The sequence below is a fragment of the Choristoneura fumiferana genome, chromosome 18, assembly GCF_025370935.1.
Source record: "Choristoneura fumiferana chromosome 18, NRCan_CFum_1, whole genome shotgun sequence".
NCBI lineage: Eukaryota > Metazoa > Arthropoda > Insecta > Lepidoptera > Tortricidae > Choristoneura > Choristoneura fumiferana.
Genome location: NC_133489.1, coordinates 196,831 through 210,607, shown reverse-complemented (window position 1 = coordinate 210,607; position 13,777 = coordinate 196,831).

Genomic DNA, 13,777 nt, shown 5'->3' with positions numbered 1-13,777 from the left:
GCCTCTGCCCCGCAGTGAAACATAGTCTGCGGAAAATTCTTCTATGGCTATCGTAATACTTATCCTAACGTTTTCTAGTTAAGATGTTAAACTATCTCCACATAAATATGTGGAAGATGTGGTGTGTGTATGGTTAAATTGCTCAATCCATCATGATCAAAGGATAAACAAAGGGTAAAAAATAAACAAGCATTTTCTGAATTGTGATTATGTGGTGTTCAGCGAAGATCCGTTGTATCGTGGCGTATTTTATTGTATTTTTGAGTTTTATAAAAAAAAACTTGTGCAGTATTTTGACACAACAGAATATCATTTTGATAACATCCGGTGACCCACCTGCTTGCTCATTTGCCCATATACGAGTAAAACAAATTGATAAATATAGGAGCGCGAGAGGTGAGTAATACGCAAGCCAGTCGGTAGCACACTGATGTATTTCTCATAAAGAGCAATGACGGTGGGCGCAGCCACACACATACAAACATATATAGCAATTCCTCCCCATAGGTTGACAAACCAGAGCACTAAAAGTATTTCTTAAAATCTAAGTTTAACTGGGAACGTCTACGCAACCTACTCCGTGCATCTGCCCATGGGTTCACTACGTCGGCTGGTGGTGTGACCATACCAGGTCTTTTTACTACTTCCACTGCAGTGGACTCAGACTCCTGAAACTCCGAATCACTCAGTGATCGATCCGACCACTGAGGCGACTGAGGCGGCGTGTGCGGCGGCGACTGCGGCGGCGTGTGCGGCGGCGACTGCGGCGGCGACTGCGGCGGCGACTGCGGCGGCGTGTGCGGCGGCGACTGCGGCGGCGTGTGCGGCGGCGACTGCGGCGGCGACTGCGGCGGCGTGTGCGGCGGCGTGTGCGGCGGCGTGTGCGGCGGCGTATGCGGCGGCGACTGAGGCGGCGACCGTGATGGCGACAGCGGCGGCAAATGCAACGGCGGCAGCGGCAGCGGGAAGTAGTGACCAGTTAGGCTGCGATCTAATAGGGCTTGGGTAGGGAGCGGTCCATTATATTTAACGATTTGATTTTTGTGCTTCTTGATACATATTGAAGTTTGTAAATCTTTGATTAAATATAAAACTTGCCCAACCTTTTTATGAATAATTCCTTTACACCAGCTAAACTGTAGTTTATTGACATATTTCTTATATAATACAACTTCTCCTTTTTTAAAAATACGTGACTTTTTTTCTTTAATTTGTGAAAACTGTTGAGATTGCAAATGTTTTTCATTTACAGAAGCGTCGGATGACGAGGACGTCGATGAGGATGGATTACACAAATCAAGCCTGCATCTCAATTTACGACCGAACAACAACTGCGAAGGAGTGAACCCCGTGGCTGAATGAACTGAATTACGATAATCCATTAAATATCTTAATAAAGCTAACTTTTTTTGTCTTTCATTTTTACCCGCCAAAATGCTAGATTTAATACCTTTTTTAATAATTTTCACAAAAACCTCTGCCTGTCCATTGCTGGCTGGGTGGTAAGTAGGAGACGTCATGTGCTTAATGTTATTGAGTTGACAGAAATTTTCGAAGTCCTGGGAACAAAAAGCGGTACCATTGTCACTTACAATCGTTTCCGGCAACCCAAACCTCGAGATTAATTCGCACAATTTCTCTATCACCGCGTTAGTTGTTGCAGTGGTCATATGATACACTTCAACCCATTTACTGAAGGCATCTACCGCTACTAAGTACGTCACTCCGCTGAGAGGGCCCAGAAAATCAATGTGTAGTCTCTCAAACGGGCGCTTCGGCTGCACCCAGGGCGCCGGCGGGGCGCGCGGCGGGGAGGGCCGCAACTGCATGCACACCTCGCACGAACCTAAGTACCGTTCTAAAGTTTCGTCAATCCCGGGGAACCAAAACCTTGAGCGAGCCTCTGCTTTTGTTTTTACTATTCCCAAATGTGATGTATGTAGCTCTGCAAGAATTTTATTCCGTAATGATTCGGGTATTATTGCTTTGTGACCTCTCATAATAACACCATTTTCGATAGCTAATTGAGTTCTACATAAATGATACGGTTTTAGGTTTAAATTAGTGATTTTTCCCGGCCAACCATTAACAATGTACATAATTACATTACTTAACACAACATCCTTTTGTGTTTCCTCTCGCAACTCTTTAACGGTTACAGGCATGTTACCCTGATCCGTTACGAAGCATACATAGGTAGCACAATCTTCGACGGTGGCAGGGGTGTGGGGGTATTGGTGTCAGCGCGCTCGGGCAGACTCGCACGCGACAAATAGTCCGCGCTGTTATTTGCACTACGAACGTATTCTATTACGTAATTATATCCACTTAGGAACAGCGCGTATCTTTGTAATCGGTTCGCTGAAACTTCAGGAACCCCTTTATAAGGGCCGAAAATGGAAATCAAAGGTTTATGATCCGTTCGCAGCACAAATGGATCCGCCCGTCCGTACAAATACTGGTGGAAACGGCGGACACCATATATGATAGCTGTTGCCTCTTTTTGTATCTGCGCATAGTTTTTTTCGGCAGCATTGAGGGTGCGCGAAGCGAACGAGATCGGCCGCTCGACGCCGTCAGCGCCCTCTTGCGACAACACCGCGCCAAGTCCCGTCGGGGACGCATCGACAGTCAGGATTAGTTTTGCTTTAGGGTCGTAATGGGCCAGCACTTGATCTGAGACCAGGCATTTTTTAATTTTATTGAAAGCGTCATTATGTTCGCCTAACCATTCCCACTTTTTCCCTTTTTTCAGTAAATCGTACAACGGGCTCAATACGGTCGATGCCGATGGTACAAAATTCCTATAATAGTTACATAACCCAAGAAAGGATTGCAATTGATTAATATTCGACGGTACCGGTGCGTTCACAATAGCTTTAATCTTTTCCGGTGTTTTTTTTAACCCGTTTTTATTGATTATGTAACCTAAATAACTAATTTCTTCCTTAAAAAATTCACACTTTTCCCGCTGCAAAACCAATCCTGCGTCCTGTAGTCGTTGTAACACGAGATGCAGCCGTTCGAGATGCTGCGCGGCGTCGGCGCCCGTAACCAGCACGTCGTCCAGCAGGCACAGCACGCCGTCCAGCCCGGCCAGCACGCACTCCATGGCGCGCTGGAACACGGCGGGCGCGCTCGCCAACCCGAACACTAGACGCGTGAATTTATATAACCCACGGTGCGTATTGATGCACGTCAGCCCTTGAGACTCCTGGTCGAGTTCAAACTGGTTATACGCCATCGAAAGATCTAACTTACTGAACCTAACGCCTCCATGCAGCTTTGAAAATAATTCGTTGACTGATGGGAGCGGGTATTGTTCGATTACCAATTGTTTATTGATACTCACGGAGTAATCTACACATAATCGTACGGACCCATTTTTTTTTAATACGGGAACGATAGGTGACGCGTATTCTGAATATTCAGTTGGTTGCAGAACTCCTAAACCGACCAATCTATCGATTTCTTTTTCTATGCTATCGCGTAGTGAAAAAGCAATAGGACGCGCTTTAAAGAAAACCGGTTTAGCGCCTTCCTTTAGATTTAGCGTTATCTTATATTTATTAAATAACCCTAATTTGTCGGAAAACAGCAACGGGTATTGTTGCTCAAACATTTCAATAGCGGTGTTTGAATCATTGCAATAATTAACGGGCATTAGTTGCAAATCGAACAAGGAGATAAAATCCCTACCGAGCAGCGGAGGGCCTCCGTTTCGTACCACAAATATAGTTAGCGAGTGCGATCTACCCGTGTACTCCACCGACACATATAAACTGCCTATACAATGTAAACGATCACCTGTGTAGGTCATTAACCTTTTATTTGTAGGTGACAATGGTACATCTTTAAAATGCATTTTATATGTAGTTTCAGATATAACTGTTACTGCTGAACCGCTGTCAACTTCAAATTTTAATTTTAAACCATTGACCTTTAACGTTTCAACCATGGGTTCACCCCTTACGCAACGAATGTGAAATAACTCACCGTCATCATCATCAACGGCCTCGTCATGTACGCCTGTGATCACATAGTTGACCTTTGGACACATTTTACGTAAATGACCCTTTTCGTTGCACTTTTTACACTTATATTTCGCGAAACGACACTGGGAATCACTATGATTCGTATAACCGCACAATGAACACCGGGGTTTCGCTGTACCACTTTTTTTAGTACCGCGCGCGATGTTGAACAGCTGATCGGATGGCGCGGCGGCGGGGCCGGCGTAGGGCCGCGCGGCAGCTGCGGAGGCAGCGCTTGCCCGTGCACATCTAATGCTTTCAGCGAGTTCCACTGCACTAGATAGCGTTAATTTGGTAGTGTCCTCAGCGTACAATTTTTCCTTTTCAATGCCGGGCAACATACCCATTACGAAGCGATCTCGTAATGCTTCTTCGACATCTTTGAAGTTACAGTGGGCTGCAAGGCCTCGCAATCTAGCCGCCCATGCTGAGAAAGACTCATCAAGCAATTGCAACGCGGTGTAAAAGTTGTGTCTTTCACCAAAACCAACACGCTTCGGCGTAAAATGCTGATCCAGCAAGTTAAAAATATCCTCCAGGGGTACTTCCTGTACGTCCTTAGGAAGGGCTAGGTGAGCTGCGAGCTCATATGAACCTTCGGAGAGTGCGCTTAGCAATATTGCTCGCCTTCGTTCTCCCTTCGCATCCGACACCGTATTTATACCGTTAGCTAAGAACCACTGGGATAAACGGCTTTTGTACGTTTTCCACGTTTGGGAGTTATGGTCAAAACACGGTAAAATTCCGTAAACGGCACTGGACATTTTTTTTTTTTTTTTGCAAAATGTGGGTACTCGTCGCCACTGATAAATATAGGAGCGCGGGAGGTGAGTAATACGCAAGCCAGTCGGTAGCACACTGATGTATTTCTCATAAAGAGCAATGACGGTGGGCGCAGCCACACACATACAAACATATATAGCACAAATCTATACAAAGTCTGTCATTTTTTATGGATTAAATCAGATACGATATATTATCGATTTAAAGCAAGTTCGGGCATCCCTAGCCAATGTCGCGCGCGCGTCACAAGCACGCAAACCGGGCCATTTGGTTAACTAATGCGACGGCCAATTAAATCACTACGCGAGAAGCCAAGGGCTAGCAGATTATATGAAGCGGCAAAGGATCCGTGACTGGCACGTTTGTTACAATTGGGGTTATCTTTTATTAAACCTCATAAAACTGACCCGTAGTTGCCTCACCTGCTGAAAAGTGCAGATGGGCCAATCAACTATTTTACCGACACTTTGGGCGTCTCCTGCGTTACCAAAATTGTCTCTGGCGTTACCAAAAAATCGTACTTCCAACAAGATATTTCACGGTTTAATAGGTTGAACTTATGTAGGATGGCATATATTCATGTACACCATCTATTAAATTACAGAAAACACATGTTTATTTACAAAAAACTGCAATTGTTTGAAAAATGTCGCGGACAGATTAGTGTCGGTAAAATGAGGCCAAAAGTGTATCTCACTAGTTCAGTAACAGCCATCACTCTAAACCTAGAAGAGCTCTAGGTTGTATTTATTCGAAAATACGTAGACGATAGGAGCGAATTCCATTCCTTAGCAGTTCGAATCGTTAATGATGAAGCGAGCCGCTTTGTGCGGACCAATAATACTAGCTACATAAGGCCGAAGAAAATTGGTCTGTACAAAAAATTAATATAAGTAGGTATGAAAATCATCAATAACGTTTTACAATCCCTATTTACATAATAATATGGCGTTGCAAGTGACGACTGCTTGCAGAGTATCGTAGCTGCGCCATAGGTACGATACCTGTGGTGAGATAAGCTATGTTGTAGAACTGGATCACCTTAGAGCAGAAGAGCATGTTGTACCTTAATGTATTAATTTCTATGGCCAATAAGCATGCCTTGTTTATATTCCTTATTTTGTGCTACGTGACAAAATAAAACGTGTGGTCATCGCTACGTTTGTGCGTAAATTACGTTACTATGTATAAATATTATACTATTCCACTCCACTTATATGCGATTATATCGTTTAAACGAATTCAATAAAGTAACAGTTAAAATTAACACACAAAGTAAAATAAAATAAAATACATTGAAAAATAGATCGATAAATAAGAATAAACGAAAAACTAATTAGGTACTTACTTATTTGAATTTAGTAGCAGATATTCTCATTCAAGCCGTGGTGGCTCTCAAGCAGAGGATCGCGGGTTCGAACCCCGGCTCGCACCTCTGTGTTTTTCGAAATTCATGTGCGGAATTTCATTTGAAATTTACCACGAGCTTTAAAGGTGAAGGAAACATCGTGAGGAAACCTACACAGACCTGCGAAGCAATTCAACGGTGTATGTGAAGTTCCCAATCCGCACTGGGCCCGCGTGGGAACTACTGCCCAAGCCCTCTCATTCTGAGCCTGTGCCCAGCAGTGGGATGATGATGATTCTTATTCACTCGTTGAAGAAAGCGAAGCCGCGGGTAGAGGCTATAGTATTCATAATAATATTCACGGTGTTTGCGATGATCTCTGCAAAATACGACCGGTATCGTCAACCGGAGTCTTGCTTGAGACTTACAATGTTTACAACTACTTATGTTGTGCGGAATTTAATCATAAGTACCTGGGCGACCGAGCTTCGCTCGGGCTAAAACTCGACAACAACGGTTATCCCAGTTTTGGTCTTACCAAGTTAGATCGATTTTTCATCCCCGAAAACCCCTACATACCAAATTTCATCGAAATCGTTGGAGCCGTTACCGAGATCCCTGAAATACATATGTAATCAATCGTATATACAAGAATTGCTCGTTTAAAAAAGTATAAGATTCGTTATGTGATTAAAGTTAGATGTTAAAAAAGCAACAAAACAATGATGAAATAAAACCGACTCCAAAAAAGTAAAAAAATAACGGAAAATGGAACCTACTACAAAACCCTTGAAAATATTTTTCTAGATACCTACTAGCTCGAAGTCGGTGCCTCAGCACGAGCCAGCAGGAATGGAACAATAGTCGTCTACCTCACAGGCAGGATGGATAATATATAGGTGATATATAGGTGAGGTATAAATATATATATTTTCTAGGGTTTTGTAGTCGGTTCCATTTTCCGTTATTTTTTTGGAGGCGGTTTTACTTTTTTGTTAAAAATTTTCTTTATTTCTCACTTTTTAGTGATTCGTAGCCAAAGAACATCTCACTACGATTCCATTAAGCCAAACACGGCTTAGGTACGTTGTGTTATAACAGAGTTCCGTTGCCTACCTTCCGGCTTCAGCATCAGATCAGTTCTTAAGAACTTAAAGCTTCTTCTTAGTCGCTTGTCTAGGTATATTAATCATGATCGTTTATAAACGAGCGAGAATTACTTAGCTTTGACGAGTTCCATTGGTCATCTACGGTCTTCTTCATCAGGTCCAGTTTACCAAATGATACTTTCTGAATGTAAATTATTTCAATGCTAAAAATGCCAAAATCACCATTGGTGTACCTATAAAATTTGAGGTTTGCCCTCGATTTCCCTAGGATCCCATTATCAGATCTTGACTTGGTGACAATGGGACCACCTCAGAAGAGTATCCTTTCGAATAAAAGTAGAGTTTTGAAAATTGGTCCACAATTGACTGAGTAATCGGCGAACATACATTAAAAAAAAATACAAACATCGGAACATAGAACCTCCTCCTTTTTTGAAGTCGGTTAAAAAATACACATCTTGTAGTTATCTTAAGAGTTGGATCGGAGACGAGTAAAACGTGTTTTAAAATGAATCCAGAATGTATCAGTAGAGGCGATTAGGCAAGTTGGACTGAACGCCCATGTACAGTTTTTCAGGGTTTTATAATTGAAGTCAACGAATGTTGCCATACATTAGTCGATATTCAAGTGATACCGCTTCAAATGTGTGACTACATTTTAAATCCAAATTCCAATGAAAATCCATACAACCCTCGTTCTGTCAAATTTTCCCAACAATGGGCTTCAATGTTGCGGATTAATTTATAGGATAGTGTATAGTTGGTGGGTGGTCAAGCAGCGCCGACGCCGGCGCGCCGCCGGCCGCGCCGCTTCCACACAATTACGCCAAGATTTACACGAACAACGCCCAAAATTTAATAGCATCCATTAGCCAATCCGAGGATGAAATTATGCAAACAAGTTGTTGTTTATTTGTTTACGTCGGCGGGAATTACTAATATAAGGGAGAAGTTCGGCCATTAGTTACTGCGCGGCGCGGACCTCGGGCTGCGCCAACTTTAATAGAGTTGGGGCAAAAAACAGGCCATCCGACGACACTCACCTGCAGCGCTCGGGTCTGAGTTTTACGCTTGACTGTTTCCAGTTCTCAAAAGTTAGCCGCGAAATACGGGGCGGATCATCACAGAACGGCACCAACTCGGTTAATTATAGGCTAGCGTTTCAAATTCCTATATAGGGAAATTAGAGAAACTCTTCAAATAATGTAGGGACACCCATGCTGGCTCGTGCTGAGGCACCTTATTTAAACGGAAGGAAAATTAAATACTATCATTGTTTTCGTAGTCGGCTCAATTTTTTTTACTCATGTTATAAATGCGAAAGTAACTCTAATCTGTCGGTTACCTCTTGACGTTTAAACCGCCGAACCGACTTAGATAAAATTAGAGAAATCCTAAAACTAACCAATAGTCGTTTGTTTCAAACATACCAGGAAGCCGCAGAACTTAATTAACAAAACTGTAGTTCGGGCTCAGTGGGCAGCTGCCACCTGTCACTGTCTCCGGCCGCGTGGCGTGGCGCGCGGCTGTGGCGCGTGGCGTGTGGCTGTGGCGTGTGGCGCCGCCTCAGTAAAATGTAAAATGTAATCGGTTTGTATACTAATCGTCAGCGTTGAGCCGTGACCGCAACCAACAGGAATACCGGATGCAGCTGAAAACTACACTACTCCTGATCCAAGTGCAGTAAAAAACTTGGGCGATTTAAACATACTTGTGGATGAACTGTTTTTAACAATTTAGCGTAGGCCCTAAAAAGGATATAATTATAGTTGTATTTAATCAGGTTAGAAGAGCAGAACAAAGGCCGCCGCGTCGCCGACGCATCCACCCGTTGTCGTTTTAATTCAATTCAGGAGCCTCCGCGAATCAGGACGGCGTTCGTTAGCACTCACTAAATAAATTAAGCCAAGTACATTACAGTTTTTAGAGCACCCGAGTGCTAACCGCTTTGCCTAGCAAGCACAACGACTTCAATTTTTATTCTTTCCTTAAATTTTTTTACAAGATGTCTAATATAAAATAATGAAAGCTACAAAAAACGGCTGGAGCCGGGAGTCGAACTTGGATCCTCGTTATTCTGTGACGCGTGCTTCATGCATAGATACACCAACCCGAGCGCTGGCAAAATTTTCCAATGTGTTCTCAAGACAGTTAGGTACTACCTGTGCTGAGTCCATCAAACGTGCTTTTTTTTTATTCTCCTGGATGGAAAACGAGCAAGTGGGTCTCCTGATGGTAAGAGATTACCACCACCCATAAACATCTGCAATACCAGGGGTATTTTAGATGCGTTGCCAACCTAGAGGCCTAAGATGGGATACCTCAAGTACCAGTAATTTCACCGGCTGTCTTACTCTCCACTGCGAAACATAACAGTGCAAGCACTGCTGCTTCACGGCAGGAAGCGAGCAAGATGGTGGTAGCAATCCGGGCGGACCTTGCACAAGGTCCTACCACCTGCAACAGATACGATGTGCAGCACAGTGCCGCACACTGATGGATTTGCACCTTTAGAAGAGTTAAGTATTTGATAATAATTTTAGTTTTGAACTTACACGCGTTCCTGAGAAAAAAGGTCTTAATAGAAGAACGGACGGACGAACAACAAAGTCATCAACATACTATAAGGATTTCGTTTTTACCAACTGACATACGGATCCCTAAATAAATGTAAAGAACCACACTCAAGTGCGTCGTTGACTTCCGCCTACTTTCTCTTATTTTATTACAAAATTAAATTACCTTGGCCATTGTGCAAATTGCTCGACCATGTCCGTGAAGTCGCCGCTGCTCGCGCGGCTCCGCGCCGCCAAATTAATAAAATATCGTTTTCATTCCCGTTATTACATTACTGAAGCACTAGTACTCAGGTGAATTAATAAAATGAAAAGTACCCCACGAAAGCCACGAAATGTTACACTGATAATAAAGCGGCCCGGCTCTGCACAACCACTTTAAAGGTACTGATAATGATAGAAAGAAAGCAAGATACATTTATTTACAACAACACAAGACACACTATTACTACAAATATACAACACGAAGGATAGATCAGTCTCTGGCTCAGCATAATGCTGAAGCGTTTAAAACACCCCAGCAATGATTTTCAGCCAGCACCGTTGGTACAAGTCGGTGGCATGAAAAAAAAAAAAAATGAAAATTAAAAACAAAATGTTAAAAATATACTGTTTACACATGTACAAGTTCTTACACATCGGTGCAATGCTGGGGCCAGCTGGGACTGTACATACATTAGTACAGTTGAACAAACTGAGTCATGCAGGTACTCGTACCAGGGTGGAACGTGTGTGCTGCTAATTGTCATGTCGTCCCATACTTTCGCCGGAAATATAGTGAAACTGATTATAAAAGGTTTCACCCAGGTACATGAATCAGTTTGTTCAACTGTACGATAAAGATCACTTTATTTATTCCAGATGCCTCCACATAATGCAGCTACGAGTAGTAGGTATGTCCGACAAAGCCCCTGTATATACTGTATTCTTTGCCCGGCAGAAGCGTTCAGCAAACATCTACCGGTGCGGCGCTGCCACGTCCGTCGGCTGTCAATAGAGGCTCCTTTCTTACATTTCCCAACGAGATTCACTCGTTCAGCGCCACTGTTACAACTAACAACGGCGTTCTCTGATGTAAACGCAGGCAGGAAGGACCGTGCGCCTAATAAATGCTCTCTGTTTATTATTACAATTTTGATTTTAAAAACGAATGAAATACTTACGTACTTTTTTCGTTTCTTAAACAAACATAAGTTACCAAGATAAAGCGCGTCCAAGCTCGGAAGTGGGTTCTTCATGTCACGTCTAACTAAAAGTTAGGCCGTCCGGCTTGTAAACGTTCGGCATACAATTAATGTGTGTACTTACATGCACCGGACACTTTTTCCAGTGACTTAGCCATACAACACCGCAAGTCCGGCAAACAAACGGTCCGTTGTCCGGTGAAACAACGGACGCAAGCGGCCTAAAGTGTGTAAAAGTACGCCGTCACACGAAACTTTAACGTTATACTTTTCGTTTTTTGGTTATTGTTAAAAATTTCTTCTTTAATAATATAACTGATACTCGTACACTATTATATCTCTTTAGGAATCTACTCGTCCTCGTAGCAAAATAAAGAGCAGTGTTGTAAGTGTAAGTATTTGTTTGTACTTATTGTTTATTGAAATTTATTTATTTCTTGTTGACTTACAATTAAATATATTTTTATTTCTTAATTTTATTTACATATGGCTAACTTTCGTAGATTTGTGTATTATTCCGTGAGTCACAGACGGTTCTGACACAATATCAGCGCTGCAGGCGTCTGTCGCCTTTAGCATCTAGGTAATGCAGTCAGCAGCGGCCGTTTCACTTTTGCGGGGACACACAAAATCGTGTAGTATTTTCATTTTTGTATTTATTTTTTGTTTATTTATGTTTGCTGTTTACTTTTATTTTATTTTTTTATCATTTCGTTATATATATATGTGTCTTTGTGAATGTGAATAAATGTCTTCTTTATTTCTTTCTTCCTTCTTTCTCTTTGAAGTACGAGTAGAGTATGCAATTAATTTATTTACTCGACTAAATAGTCGAAAATTTAATGTGAGCTATATTTTTGTAGCAATACACGTATTTTGAACATGAAACTACCGTGAGACTCACTCATATTAAATGATATTATAACAGATAACTCACGTCTTAAACCGAGTTTACAGAGAGCGCTGACGAGCGCTTGAGAGCGGTGGCGCGTAGTGTGCGTGTTGCGGCAGCCGCCGAGTCGCGTGCTCCTGAGAAGAAGGGCTACGAAATAGCCCGAAACATGTCGAGCTAAACTCGGTTTAAGACGTGAGTTATCCGTTATAATATCATTTAATACACGTATTTTTATCGCTTTTGAATGGTGTTTTCAAGTGATATGATTACAAAATTTGTCACCAGCACTAGCAATAAATCATCTGTTCCATCAGACATCTTTCTGCGGGATGTACCTGGAGCGCAATTACCGTCGCGATCACGGGTTGAATTGAATCGTCTCTAAAATATGTTTTAAGCAAACCCTGAATCACTTAAAATTGTAAAATTGTATCCTTCTCACTATAAACAGTGTTAATAAGCTGCACCGCTAGTAGGAAAAGCTCGCGTTTACGCGTTTTCACGGGCCGACTCGAGCCTGCATTGTTTTGGTAATGTGAGGGATGGAGAGGCGCGCTTTGTTCCCGCGTCGGCGTAATGCAGATCCACTCTGCTGGAAACAAAGACTTCACACTTCAGTCTCCGCGTCCAATAAATCATTGTTTGTCCAATGGCTGGTCCATTAGAAGCCGCCAGGAGTCGCTCGGCATCGCGCGCTGTCGCGCCGCGCGCCCGTTTCATCTCTATGCGGAGTTTATGACGCATAACGCTGCATGAAACATAAGATTACAGCAGACTGTCGGTGAATAATAAATATTACGACGGAGCGATCCCTAGAGCAACTGAATTTTCAGGATTACTTAATATGAAAAGTGTTCGCGCTCGGGTGTTGTTGTTACGTGATGTGTACGTAGGTGTACGGAGAGAAAGGGGGGACACTTTGATCCGTAGGTATTCTGATAGTCTTTTTTACAGATGGTTGGTTCGAGATACTATCTTATTTAAAGAAAGATTTAGCATGGATCTCTAACAGTAAATCAAGATAGAATTTTTCTTGTACTCGTAGGTATGCGATTACTTATAAGTAGTTTGTTTTTCAAAGATAATTTTGACTTGTTGGCTGCTGTTGCTTAGATTTTTTTGGATAAGAAAATCTTTGATCGGTACGAGTAGTTAAACATAGATTTCCTTCTAGCAAATTCTGCGTGCGTGTTCTATGCGATACCGATACATAGAGAAAAACAATGTAATTGGGCCGATCTACTATTGTTTGTCGTCAATTGAAATATTGAATATTCATCAGTTAATTTAAAGTCATATATTCGTTTATTTAAGTATTTAGGTAAGTAGATCAGATAAGGCTTAAAAATAATTAAATTTAGCGTGACTTACTGGAAGGTTCGGCCAAGTAGCGGGCTAGCGAAGGTAGGTATCCAAGGGGCGCGCAACTCGTGCACCAACATAAAGATGAACTTATTATTTTTCTTCTTTCATTCTCGGAAAGTGAGGCAAATGATATAGATTTTTTTTTTTTTAAATTCAGCGTACACGGCATATAAGATACATATACAGGATGTCCCGTAAGTAGTACGACAAACTTAAATGGGAGATAGGTGGGCAAGTCACCTAAAAAAATTACATCAGTAAAAGTCTCACCGTTTTCGAGAAATATAGATATTTCTGAATTTTTGATAAATGTATACCCGCACTAAGATTTCAAGTTGTGATATTCGGAATTAATTATTATTTGCGTTTATTCTTATTGAAAAATAATCTTGAATAGTTGTGTTATCAGAGACAAAAAAGCATTTTGTAAAAAAATATTGCAGTTTAGTGGGAAATTTATTACAGTTTAGCCAGCAATAGATT